This window comes from Microtus oregoni, unplaced genomic scaffold, assembly GCF_018167655.1.
Source record: "Microtus oregoni isolate MIOR12 unplaced genomic scaffold, Mior012 000004F_ref0000308, whole genome shotgun sequence".
Classification (NCBI taxonomy): domain Eukaryota; kingdom Metazoa; phylum Chordata; class Mammalia; order Rodentia; family Cricetidae; genus Microtus; species Microtus oregoni.
In genome coordinates, this window is record NW_024543063.1 from 52,830,598 (window position 1) to 52,842,625 (window position 12,028).

General features: G+C 41.3%; 1 protein-coding gene across 6 annotated transcripts in view; it reads left to right on the plus strand.

Moving 5' to 3' along the window:
- The first annotated feature begins 373 nt into the window (after nt 1-373).
- Cdh8 (cadherin 8) overlaps nt 374-12,028 on the plus strand; it is a 356,477-nt gene continuing 344,822 nt past the window's right edge. For 5 of the 6 annotated variants that reach the window (XM_041649660.1, XM_041649657.1, XM_041649658.1 and 2 more), the window contains exon 1: nt 741-1,195. The gene's annotated coding sequence lies outside the window, so the exon portion shown is untranslated. Of the gene's footprint in view, nt 453-740; nt 1,196-12,028 lie in introns of those variants that run through there. The other variant, XM_041649655.1, reaches the window with a different exon arrangement.

Sequence of the window (12,028 nt, forward strand, 5' to 3'; positions counted from 1 at the left end):
ATAGAGTCTCGGCAGAGAGAGGAGCTACAAGGGCAGTGCTCCCCACTCCTCCGCTCTGGGAGGGGAGGGAGTTCAGTGCACATCGATAAGGCTTGCCTGACCCTCCCCTTCTGGCCACAGCAAGTTCTGCACATTTTCTTCCCATTCACTTAACTGCCAGTCCCTCTTGACTGACTCTACTGTCCCTCATCTCACCCTCTCCAAAAAAGGAGAAACACTAGGGCATCAGGAATGCGCTCCACTCCAGGATCGCGACCCACCACCAAAAAAACGAGGAGCACATGAGTTGTATCAGGCAGTGATCTTGCAAATGGGCAATTCCTTATGCAAGACGTCTCCAGAATGAGGGAAAAGGTGAAGGGCCCACGAGCTGCCGCATCCTCTCCCCTCCACAGAAACCAGCTTTGGGTGTCTGAGACGCTTTTCAAGATAACGCTAGCCTCAGGGCTCAGGTGAGACCTAGAGAGAGAAAGCTGGCGGGTACCTCCTGTGCATCCTTTTTTCATCTGCCAGCAGTCTTTATCCAACAGCTTGGCCGCTCGGCGGGCTGCGCACACAGCGTGGAAGGGCTCATCTTCACCCGGTGACTCCCGCGGCGGTGGCGCGCGGGGCGTGCTCGCGAGCGACCAGCGAAAAGTTGTGCGCACTCTTGGTAGGAGGAAAGGGAGTGGAGACCAAGCGCGGGAGAGCGCAGGGGCAAGGCAGGGAGGGGGCGGGGTGGGGGACTGCTTACATGAATTTCCAAGTGGTAGACCTGCCTCGGAGCTCTGCCCAATGAGATCCGTCAGGGGAGGCACCCGGCTCACTTTTCCACATCACTTCACAGTTACATTTGGCAGGCAGGCGGGCTCGCATGCCGGAGCGCTCGGCCCAGAATTAGTGGATGGCTTTCGAATCTCCCGGCATCTTAGAAGCTCCTCCGCCGCCGCTTTGGGCATAGACCAGAGCGTCAACACACCAGCTGTACTTTTGGGCTGCGGACACCCTAGAGCCCAGCGCGCCCGCTTCGCGTCTCCGCACTAGGCTCCGCAGTTCCGAGCGGCATGAGCGCGATTCGGAAGCGACTACCCGGAGCTCGGAGATCCGTGGACACTTGCCGCCCTCGGGAGCAGACCCTCAGCTCTTCCAGCCGTTTATGAAGCCCGAGGCTTGAGTTTTTGTTTTTGGTTTTTCCGCAGCCCGGAGCCCGACCTGAGTAAGTACTATACCCTAGCCACGTACGCCTCCGGGCGGGGAAGAGCCGGAGGGATTCTTTCCTTTAGGAATTCCCACGCTCACCCGGACATCTTACGCACCTGGTGGATGAGGGATTCTAGCACTGGTACCCTCTGAGCTGCGTCTCCTTTCACAGTATCGGTAGCTGATGGGGATGCCTTCTGTCTAAGGGGTTTTACAAACTGCTCTCAGAGCAGATATGGAGGAGTCTGGAGCCCCAGGCTACCCCGCTCCAGTTTCCCTGCCACCCTCTTATTCTCGCGGTCGCCTGGCGATTTCGCCTTGGAGACGCAGGCAGGCGCTGCTGCAGCCGGTGCGCCTTCACTGCGGGGTCGGTGCGGTGAAAGGGAAATATTAGCCGCCTCCACAGAGGAGGCTGCGAGCCTGAAGGGAAAGCAGGCTGAGGGGCCAGAGAAGCTGACTCCTGGCTTTCTGCATGCCCCACCTCTTAGCCATGGGAGGGCAACCCCATCGGTTGGGCCAAGGGCTACTGTTTTCCTGCGAAAGCCCCAGCGCCAGAATTTTCCACAAGTGTCTGTTTCAGCCTGGGGGGCGCGGTGCCAGCTGCAAACTTGCGGAGCTCCAGGGCCACCTAGCCACTATGCAGTCACCGAGACGCTGCTCTGCAACAGTGGAAGAACCCCAGGCAGTCTGTTCAGTGCCTATGAGCCTGCACCATAGGCCCCCAAAGCTCCGGATGACTTCTCCCTCTCCCAGAGCCCTGGTACAGAAAGATATAAGGTGATCTTTATGCTCAACACCGGCAAACCCGGGGGGTCCAGCCGCGCCCCTTCCCAACAAGAAGCGAATGGGGGACTCCTGGCTACTTTCTGCCAGCATGGTAACATGTTCATAACGGACCTCCCCGGGTTTCCCAAGGCTCTAACCAAGCCTGGGAAACCGTGTAAACGTTCGGCCACCAATGCTGATACCAACAGGTATCCAGCAATTCCTCCTTCTTTTTTCCTCCCCAAGACCAAAGTCTCCCCTAGTCCAATCTTGTAAAAATCTCAAAGTTTTGAGCTGGTGGTCCCTTGCCCCAAGGCATACAGCCTAAGACACATCAATGACTAGCCTGTTAGCCTCTGAGCAGAGATGGCAGCTGTTAGCTTGGATTGCTAAACGGTAAGAAATCAAACAGCATTAATTGTTTATTGTTGCAAACGCACAACATTAGTCCGTAATGGAAAATCAGACTGGCAGCTGCTCACTTCAGCTCCAATTAAAGGGCAGAGCTTATAACCAAGCAACCCGGAGGGAGAAGGAGCCCTTACAACTTTGCCCTGGTTTCTGAGGGTTGCAGGCAGTTTCCTCCAAAGCTGCTAACCAGATCAGTAGCTATTTTCTGTTAACACTCTTCTCAGGGTTTGTGGGAATGAGCGGATGTCTCAGATAGTATGCAAGAACGCAAGAACGGTAGCCTCTTGCATCAGGGATTATCGCCAAGCAGATAGAGAAACTGGGGTTGGCTGGGACCATTTTGACATCCCCCTCCTCTTTGTAACAGTCTGACAGCCATCTGGATGCTTAAAAGCTCGATCTAAGCTGTCACCTCTGCCTTCATTATATGAGCATTTCAACTGGAAAACTATATGTGAGAAAGAGATATTTATGTAGGATTTGAAAGTGGGATTTTCCATCCATTCAGTCTCGCGGCTGTACTTCACTGCATGCAAAATGAACCCTGCCGTTCCTGCTAAACACCACTGAAATTTCTCCCTGGCTACTGCCTTTCATCAGTCTGTGTCTGGTTTTGCAGAGATTTGTCTGTAATATGTTTGTGAATGTGTATGTGTGGGTATGTGTGCTGGGGTGGGGATGTTTCTTCTTCTGGAGAGACTCATATCTTTGAAGGTTGATTTGTGAGGGTTACGTTTTTCCCTCATCAAAGACTGCTCTTCATAATAGCGATGTACACATAGCTTTACTACTTCCCTCTATGGTTCAAATTCTAGGACTAGTCCTCTTATTAAGCAATGAAAGGGACAACAGTTTTCTCTAAGTCAGCTTTAGCAGATTGAAAACTCCTTGTCACATCGTCAATTTTTGGCTGCAAGGGTTGCATGAAATTTTAAATCATCATATATATGCATATAAATGTATATATATACATATATATATATACATATATTTAATCTTTCTTTTCTTTCTCTGGCCTTGGAAGAGGGTGAGGAGTCGAGGAAAATCCCCCCTGAAAATAGAGGATGCTTTCTGCCACCTCCAGGATGGCTTCATTCAGGACTGCTCCATACTTTTCATTTTGCCCTGAAGACTGTGGCATGAGAGTGAAGTCTAGGGCTCACCATCACAAATGGGTGGAGGCACTTGCTAAGGATTTCCGAGACCTGTGCTGTATTTCTGTGCATCAAACTTTTAAAATGCCCTGATATTTAAAAATCCCTAATTCTTATTGCTATTAAAAAAACTTATTTTGTTTTATCATGTATGGTCTCTGGAAGCCCTCCAGCTCGCCAATGGGTATATCTTTGCACTCCAAACTGGTAGCACTTCTTGAATGAACTTCTTGTGTTCACGGAACATCTTTTAAGGTCTTGATGCAGTTTGAATCTGGATAAAGGGCAGACCATTTTAGAGGAGCCCTCGCTGTACCTGCTGCGTGCGTATCAACTGTGTGAAAGGAAAGCTGCCTGTACCGTGACCTCAAGTGCTTTCTAGCACAGCAATTTAAATATCATTCCTCGGCAGCATCTTCATGTAACATTGAGCAACATATACACTGGCCATGCCAGACCATGTATCATCAACTGTGTCAAAACTCCAAAGAGAAGAAAGCACTGTTAGAATGTTCAGCAAGACGAGAGACTTTTTGAGAAAGTATTTGTAAAAACTAGTCTATTAATGCGCTCATCTCATAATAGTCCTAGGAAAATAGGTAGATGTTTAAGGTCTGTTGCTCCTTGTTAGCCTGCATGCAGGATCACACAGTTGGAAGAAATCAAATAAACTCCAAAGAAGGAGAAGGCAATAGTTCTTTTCAAGAAGCTGTAACTTCGGACTCTGTTTTCCAAGTTTCTTTCATTGTCAGAGAAGGAGAACGAATGCACATTTGTCAGAAGGTCGAGTCCACACATCAGTAACTGCTCAGAAAAGTTTGTTAAAAGAAGTAAATTAATCCCCCCTCCCAACAAAGTATTCTGCTCAAAGATGGGTTTGTCATGGCTTTTTCAACAACCCAGTTTGAGGACCATTTCTATGCAAAGCCATGAGCAGTGTGAAGCTGGCCTTCAGTTTTTAATTCTTACCAGTCTGCTGGCCAATCAGTGAGGTTTTGTGCTTGACGAGTGAAGAGACAAGCACAATCTCGGCAACCTTTTTTATTGTAGGCACAGCTTAAAATCCCTAGATTCAAAATACTGAGCCAGAGGTGCTGCTAGTATTTCCATTATTTTATGTTTGTTGCAAAGTTATTCGGAGACGTAAAGAAAGTGATTAGAGTTTTCTTTTTGCATTTCTTGTTCAGGACTGTTGACATTCATGGGTGAAATAGGACCACCGTTGCTCATTATTCCAAGGAACATCTTGTTATTTCAGAGTATTATATGTCTACTGCAAGCTGCTGTCAGTCACAAACTAAGGTCCATATTTACAGTCCTCTCCTGTGTTATCCACAAAAATACAACTCCATATACAACTCACGGCCAGATAACTTAAATCAAAAACATGCCTAGACCATTAACTGAGGTACCGGTTTAAGTAGAGGAACTTACTCATGTCTCCCTTGTCATTTTATCTGCCGTTAAGTTTTGTAACTAGAGCCTCTGGGTTTTAAGATTTTTACCATGATCTGTCTTCTTGGCAATATTGTGGACATGGATGATACCGTGGGGATTTCCCCTGGAATCTTCTGGGGAGTTATGCACTGGAACGTTTTTTTGCTTTCGATAAGCAAAGGCTATCATCTGGTCGAGCAAGGCTTCATTATCCCCGGGGACGTTGGTACCCTTTCCTTGCCTTCCCCTGGGAAGTTGAGCTTCACAGTTTGTTTGTGCTGAACTGTTCCTATCTCTGGAACGCACTTCAGATGTAACCATGGGCAGAAAATTAGCTGAACCTGGTAACTTCCGAAGGTCAGGGAAGAAATGAGTTCAAGGGATGCCATTTACCTTCGCCTCCCATATGTTGCTGCTGACCGCATCTCTGTTGCCACTTCACAAAGCAACACTGGTACCAATACCTTTTCTATCATGTCCCAAGCTTTTATTTCTTGAGTTTTAAATGCCATGTACTACTGCCTATCATAAATATCACTCACCTTCTTGCCTGTAAATGTCTTTCTTTTTTAACAAAACTTTCCTTTTTGTGGGTAGAAATGTATAGATGTGATTTTCTAGATCTTTTAAAGAAAGTATCATGAAAAAAAAACCACTTGTATTTACAACCTTCAAACACTTTGCTTGTCCGTCGCCACTGCTAAAGATAATTTTGAATGCTGAGGATAGTTGGTCCAGAGCCAAGTGCAGAGTTAGTGCCCGGTAAAAATTTACTTAATGCATTAAGAAATTAGCAAAGACCCTGCCCCATACCTTTTCTGAGCATTTTCATTAAGAGATGGAGGGCAGTCATATGCAATGTCCAATGCAAGGACATAGCTACTACAACTATTTCTCAAGAAATTTCCTAAGTCCTCCTTAGTTTATTTTGAGACACAACTTTTTCATTTAAAAAAATCAGTTTTATTTATCTTCCACATATCAGTTTTTTTAATCTATTCAAAATAATTTTAAATGGTTTAGGTTTAAATGGTTTAAAGTATGATATAGTTCAGTGTACTATAACTGAAAATCCATCCAAAATTAAGTTTACATCTCTGGATATAAACTGCGTAGCACACATAGTTATATGTTTTAGAGAAAATGTTCTAATTGTCCAACTACTGTGTGAACAAGACAAGGTCTGCATTTTGAATACCTCTGAGGGAGCATAAAATTATGTCACAGGAGGAATCTGCTTCTCTTCGTCTGTGATTCTATCCTGCATTTTCATTCATATGCATTCTTTTCTCTCTCCCTCCCTCGCTATTACCTTCCCCTCTCAGATTTTATTCCTTTAATACATTTTAAAACAGAATATTCAATGTGTGAATGTCCACTTTAATATTATATAAATTATATAGTCTTAGTATCTGAGAAAACAATTTTATAATCCCCAATTTTGATTTAAACCCGCATGTCCTTGCATACATGCACAAGGGAAAGATATACCATGAGTGACGTCTTCTGAGGAAATAGTTATTTTCATTTGAGGTTTATAAAAAATGCTTAGCAAATGGAATATATTTAAGTGAAACACTAAATTGAATATCTTTGAACCTTTGTCAGATAGCTTTGGTAAAAGGGTTAGGTACATTTGCATCCTATTAACATTTAGAATAATGCTTACCATACCTTCTTTCGAGGGAGAATAAGGCACACCGGAAGACTCTTTGATTCCTCGTGTGACATAAATGACATAAAATAAGTAGACGGGAAGTGATACAAATATCATAAGGAGGTAAATCCTTTTCTATGTAAGAAATCAATTTTCCCAAACTTGTCATCAAATTTAAATGGAGATAATCCTTCCTTTATTCATCTATTGCTGTTAGAGCTTAAAAATAGAATTTAACAGTGTATCCAATCTTTCTTTAAAATGAGTAAAAACATACTTATTTTGGTTAAAGAAATCAAATATACTTGTCTTTCCATACTTCCCAATTTCATTCAATGGCTGCAGCTGAGCACACACACTGAGTCTAGTGTCCCTGTAAGCTATTCACTTATTGCTCCTGTGCTATATATTTGGGGTGATAACCCAATATTAGTTTGGTCAGATTATTGTTCTCCACCTCTCTGTCTGTCCATCGATTCATCATCTGTGCCCGTAGCTTGAGGAACAGTGCCAATGTGTGAATTTTCAGGTGTAAAGTCTTTAAAACACAGAACGAGAGTGAGGTGCACATGTGAAGCTGGTTGCTGCTCAGTGTAACCTAATTGACAGAATCTTGACTTGTTACTGGGACACTTGGCTGCACTTCAATTTTAGTACAGCATACTCTGTAGCCTTGGCTATAGGACATAACAGGTTTTAACCGTTTATCCATTTCAGAGGTGATAGATCTTTATCATTGTTAAAACTGAAGTTCCTTGAGAATATTATAAACAGGTTATCAAGTTTCTTTGCTACAGAGCACTGCCATAACCTAATCTTTAATTGGCATTTCCTTCTTGCACAAACATATCACTTAAATTATCATTTTAGCTTAATGGAGACTTTCTACTTCCGCCATCTATACAAGAATTCAAATGACTGAATCAGTGAGATTTCTCTCATGGAAGAGAATTTGCTGGCCGTATTTTTAAATTAGTGATTACAATTTGATTTAAAGTTAAATTTAAATAGGTCGGACATGTTATATGCTGTATTTGAATTTTATACTCTCAGCAGAAAACAGGAATGGAAAAAAAAAATGGCTACATGGACCACAGTGAGGAAAAACTAAGTGGCCTAGAGTGAAAACCCAGCCAGCCTTTCTCATGCCTTAGAAACACCCTGAAGCCATTGCATCGAGTATATGCTAACAGTTGGTGGGCAGAGCTGTGTACCAAAGACAGCTGCTCCCTCTGGCTTATGCTGTTCAAAGATTAGAGAGGGACAAAGTTACTCTATGACATAGACATTGAAATGTTCTCCATTTATGCCTATAGCAAGAGATTGAGAATATAGTAATTTGAAAGGATTAGGCAATCTTACTAACCACTCAAAACGATTCTAGCCACAAGTGATACAATTGCCAAGTTATATACACCTTTAAAATTGTTCCTTTTAAACTTTTTAGGTAGTTAGCATGAGATGGAGCATCCATTCTTAATCCACTGTGTTGAGACAAACTTGTCCTGAGTACTTAATTTACGAATGATAGAACTGATACTTAGGTCACTTCTGATAGATTCTCTTGGAGCTCCCATAGCTGTATTACCTAACCATGCATAAGAATAAGCTAGGCTCTGATTGCCTCTGTGATTTAAAGAGCCCATAGCAGTTATATTCCACACACTAGTTCTTCTCATAGAAAATCTTAGACATGTGACTTTAAGACAGCAAAAGAAGAAATGATCATCCTGGAGAAGTACCTGTACGTGTAGTGGACAGGAGAGATGTTGGACATACACTTAGCTATTGATGGCAATCTTAATATAGTTATGCCTTAAGAAAGTCAAAGAAAATAGACTCACTCTTCGTAGCCTAACTAAACATGGTTCTGAGAATTTGGTAGAAGTACAAATCTGATTCTGTAGGATTTGAGAACTAACTAGCTTAGTTTGACTTTATTATCTTCATAACGGCCTGCACTAACCCATTCAGAAATAAATTTACGACAAGCAGAAAAGTGTCTAAGCGAACAGAATACTTGCATTTGTTTCGCGAAAAGAGGAAACATTTATTTATTTTTGTCTATGAAGGCAACCAGAAATTACAGAACTTAACAAAGACAAAAGATTCAGAGAGAAAGGAGTCGTCTAGCAGTTACAGTAAAGCATGAAATTAGCAAATATATTTCTGGATAGTAAGAAAAATAAACAATAGGTTTTGGGATAGATCAACATATCAGTTATGATATGATGCCAAAATCTGGGGAGCAGAGCATTGCACTGACCACAGGGATGAGCAAACACATTGGCAAATATATTTCTTTGTGTACAGTAAGAATTATTAGATCCTTTTCTACCAGAGTAATTTGGTTAGAAGTTCTAAATTCTCTGAGAAAGTAAATTTCTCCAATTATCTAAACTGAAAACACATACGGATCTTTCCTTCCCAAAATTCAAAAATTGCTCAGACCTGTTCAGCTTTACCACCCAGAACATGCTGGATTGCCCCAGACCACACACTGAATCATGTCCCTGTGATCCTGAAGTATCACTTTGGATTCATTGTGCATTTTCATGTTTTGAAGCAAGCTGCTAATGGCTTTAAATTCAAGGTCGGAGGCATTTTTAATAGAAACTCTTTGGTCCTGTATGTCCTTTTTGCTTCCATAAAATATTGTAGCCACTAAGACCAATGGATAATAAAAGCATAATTCCCTGTCTGCCCTAATAATCTGATAAATTGAATCCCTAAGTGACTGATTTTATTATAAATGTCACCATCAGTGAATGGCTCCTTATTTGGGGCTTTAATTCATATTGTTTACAAAATCAGTAATGTAATGTGTTTTTAGTTATGACAATAACTCTGAGAATTGAGCACATTTGTCTTAAAAATATTGAAGCCCTCAGACTGACATCTGGCTGTAATTAGAGCTGGTTTCAAACTGTGAGTGTGAATTAAAGTCAGATTGTGGGTCTTTTATTTATACGAATATATCATATCCTGGGAAAAAATTTAAAACTTTTTAAGTTGTAAAAATTCCAGAGAGACTAAAATTTCTTCATAATGCTATTTGGCTTTGAGGCAGCAGTATTACATTGAATTGGGCTGCTCAGCTGGGCATACACACTGTGGACGAAAAATGTAAAAGCAAATTGATTTTAACTCAATCTTTATAACATTTTTTTCTAAGAAGTTTGTCTATGTAGGTATGATACACAACGCTTAAGAATTCTGATAACAGTGACCTAACATCTTGTTGCATCTCAGAAATACCTATAAAGCTGTTCTCTGATCTAAGGAAAATAGTAGTTCATTCCTTGGCAGAGGTGCAAGCAAATATTATAGATCTCAATCCTTACAATCATGTTTCCTTCCTAGTGGATGTTCATTATTACCTCACTGTGTGGATATGTGTGTGTGAGCACAATAATTAGCTGCGCAGTTACTCCAGTGTCACGTAAAAAAGGTGTGTGTTTGGGATTCATGAAGAATATTCTGCCACCATAAAAAGTGTTCATCTTTCCTAACTCTATTTCCTAAAGTCAGGAGTAGGTGTATATTTCTATTCATAAGAGAGATAGTTTAAGCAAATATGGGAATAATATTAAATGACCCAGGAGAAGAAGTGACTATTTTCACATCATCGCATCTTTCAGCGAGCAAGATTGCTTGCCTTTTGTTTCAAATACCATTTTTCTCTAAGTGTGGTCCACATACAGTAGCATCCCTATTGTAGAAGAGACTCTCGGAAATGCAGAACCTTAGGACTCATGTGAGTACACCAGCATCATAAACTATAGATGGCTAGATAACTTTTATGCAGATTAATATTAAAGACTATCCCAAGAGGAGGATGTTAGAACTGACTCTTCGCTGGGTTTCATGGAGCTGGTGTTTAAATTTTCAGTTACTGCCAGAGTTGATTAGTGATAGCATTGGAAGCTTTGAAATTGTTCGGAATACAGCATCTGTATCCTGACAGTGAGAAAACAGTAGAAGCCAGGGGTTTCCTTCTTTCCTTTCTTTCATTTTCTTTTTAGAAAGAGCAGCCACTATTTAAAGTTGTCCAGCTTGCCTCTCACTATTTTGGGTCTCTCTTTTTAATAAGTAGAGAGATAATATTAGGATTTGAGAATGCCTAGTTTTAGTAAACCAAAACTTTTAAAATGCTAACCTCTGTACATTGTTTATTTCTATAATGAAAATGAAAATTTTAAATTAATAATGATGCTTCTACCAGAGTGTTACTTCACAGTATAGATGTGGTGTGTGTCCCTGGGATTCAATATTATACATTTTTTCTAAATATTGGCTAATAATACAATTAAATGCTATGACCCTTTTTGACATGTGATATAGGTGTTTCTTTTGGTTTTTAAGATAAGTTTTGCCCTGGCTGTCCTGAAGCCTACTTTGTAGACCAAGTTGTTCTGAAACTCAGAGAGATTTGCCTGTCACTGCCCCTAAGTGCTGGGATTAAACGTGTGTGCCACCACCACCCAGTTGTGATAATAGATTTTATATTAATCTATCTATCACTTATCTATCTATCTATCTATCTATCTATCTATCTATCTATCTAAACTTCCTATCATCTACCTACCTATCTAGCCTACAATCTATTTTTGAGACAGAGTTTTACTAAGTGGCCTTGTCTGACTTTGAACTTCTTGTGCATATCAGACTGGCCTTAAACTCACTGGGCTCTGCCTGCTGCCTCAGTTTCCTGAGTGTTGGGATTAAAGATATACGTCCCCATACCCATGCTGGACTTCCATTTTACATGAAAAAGAAAATTAGACAACTTCATTAAAATATGCTAGTATAGGTAATTTAAAAGCTTGACAAAAATGAACAATAAGTCAGCACCTGAATTTTTACCTCCAGCGTTGAGAGAATAAATGATGTGGATGAAAGTTGTTCACTGATTGGATTGGTTTTCTCCAAAGTTCTGCCAGCGAGCCATAGGCATTAGTCAAATTATACTTCCCCTCCCTTTGAAAACTGAGAAGCTTCACACTCTTCCTATTACATCCCATATATGTTTATTGCAGAAATCAAACACAACCTCTCCACAGAGCTTATAGAGCAGATAGTAAACTATTTGATGGATACTGTAGAGACAATGGCCAGTATAAATTTCTTGATTAACAACCTCTTGGCAAGTGTAAAGAGTAACCTGAAAATGATTTTAGATGCTGAATTATTCAGAAATACTTGGTTAGCATTGGTTGTCTTGTTCTCAAAGGCCCTTTACAGTGACCTCCCCTTTATCACTTACTAATAGATAAAAATCTCTCCTCCAGGAAACTTTTTCTTCCCCTTCCTTCCTTCCTTCCTTCCTTCCTTCCTTTTTTCCTTTCTTACTTCTTCCTTTCTTTCTTTCTTCCTTTCTTCCTTTCTTCCTGTTTGTTTTCCAGACAGGTTTTTTTTTTTTATG